The following is a 2,029-nucleotide window of genomic DNA, read 5'->3' as shown; positions in this document are numbered from 1 at the left end:
TTGGGGACAGGTCTGGAAGGGACATTACTCTCAGACATGTACTGAGGGTCTGGGGCAGGACACATATGGAGAGTGATGTAATCTGTTACATCACAATCTTTGCTTCAGTGTGGGGTCTTGTAGCTGTGGAGAGGGCAATATAAGAAGGATTCAAATGAGTTGGAAGACAGCACCCAGGCAGATACTACAGGGGGTAGAGGTGGACAGGGGTAGGCGGGGTGGAGGAGTGGTCAGAGGCAGGTCTGATGGAGCTATGAGACCCAGATTCATGGATTTGTGTCATCAATGACTTAGATGCTGCATCCACTCTCCTAGGTGAAAGGATACAGAAGTCAGCAGATCTGGGAGATAAGGCGAGGTGTTTAATCTCTAAAGTTGGTGCATCTTGCCTTAGAGTCACCCACAAGACTGAGGCACAGTTGTAGGCTTTTCTGTGAGAGAGATTCTGGAGAGGGTTAACTAAGAGAAGTTCTGCCCTACTTTTGAGTGGTAGATTCATGTAAGTTGGGGAGAAGGAGAAAGCGGACCACACAAGCCCATCCCTGTCTCTCCATCATACAGTGTGATAAATCTGGGTGCCTGGGAATTACCAACTGTGAACCAACCACCCATGAAACCATGAGCCATAATGAAACCTTTTGTCTCTATGTCACAGTGATAAGAAGATAACCTAATATGGAAAGCAACCTAGGCTCATTCTAGAGGACTCAAGTGAAAAAGATGCTTATGTATTAGAAAAAACAAATACCAACACTGCTTGCTGCTTTAGACGTCCTTTTCTGCTCTCTAGCTTTACTCTCCAACATGAAGGCGCTGAGCTTGGTGCAAAGCTGCTAGGAGGCCGTGTGCTGCCTGTCGGAATGTAGCCTGTCCATCATGCATGAGATCACAGTTAGAGCCCCTCAGCCAAGCCTCCTCTTGGACAACATGAACCACCGCTACTCGCGTCTGTGGGAACTGGTGCCCACTGAATCCTGCAGGACACTCAGCTTAGCCAGGTGGAAATACTGCAGCGTGTCATAGACTACATCCTCAACCTTCAGGTCTCCTTCAAGAGCCCATGCCTGGACCTCCGGACAGTCGGCATCTTCCAATCCAGATGGTTGAGTTCACTCCTGAACTTCTGATCTCCAAGGACAAGAGGAGTTTTTGCCACTGACCCAGTCATCCTGGCACTTCCCGAATGCAGGTGCTGGTACCCGTTCCACTTGGGACCCTGGGACTCTGGGACCTCTCTCCACCCGGAAGCCTGAGAACATGGATGAGCTTCGATCTTGCCCAGTTCTCTTCACTTACCCAGAACTCGTGCCTCGAGGCTGAACCCCGGAGCCTGAGAGCGAAGGACTGAATTTGCGTGGCCTGAAGAGCTAACACTCGCCAGTCAGTAGCTGGGCAACGTCACTCTGTCCCCACCCTGAGTTGTCTTAAAGACTGGCTTTTCCGAAAATGGGGTGTCGAGAGGGTGTGGGGGGTGTGAGTGACAACCCTGCACACTCTGCCAAGGCAGCGTAAGAGCTGGTCTTCTGGTTTCTTTGGAGAGAAGCTCTGCCTTCCTGATTATGAACTCTATAATATATAGCTTTTGCACCTTTTTTACAGAAAGGTGACTGTCTGTAATCATGTAATGTATATTAAACTTTTTGTAAAAGTTAACATTTTGCATAATAAACAATTTTTGAGCAAAAAAAAAAGAAAAGAGAATAAAACAAACAACAATAACAACAAAAAAAAAAAAAAAAACCAACCAATCTAACAAAAATTTCACCCAGGAAAAACAGAGTAGTTATTAGCAACCTGTGGGGTCAAAGCCCAAGGAGCCCATAATCCTGATCTTGGCAGTGATGATCTCCACTGAGCACTACTCTGAATTTTCAGTCACTCACTCCTCCCCACTAAGTCAACATAAGGCCATTGCATCTCCCACTCACTGACGAAGAAGTGGAGGGTAAGAGAACTCATGTTGTGCCCACCCATTCATAGTAGACATTACATAGACAGTGAGAAAAATGGAGACCCACAGAACCCACAG

General features: G+C 47.2%; 1 pseudogene across 1 annotated transcript; it reads left to right on the top strand.

The window, feature by feature from the left end:
* The first annotated feature begins 804 nt into the window (after positions 1-804).
* Positions 805-1,159, top strand: LOC308439000 (DNA-binding protein inhibitor ID-3-like; annotated as a pseudogene). The gene has a single exon. The product of its transcript is annotated as a DNA-binding protein inhibitor ID-3-like (transcript).
* Positions 1,160-2,029: the final 870 nt, after the last annotated feature.

This window comes from Micromys minutus (genome assembly GCF_963924665.1).
Source record: "Micromys minutus genome assembly, chromosome: 29".
Taxonomy (NCBI): domain Eukaryota; kingdom Metazoa; phylum Chordata; class Mammalia; order Rodentia; family Muridae; genus Micromys; species Micromys minutus.
This window is presented reverse-complemented; position numbering and strand designations above follow the sequence as displayed.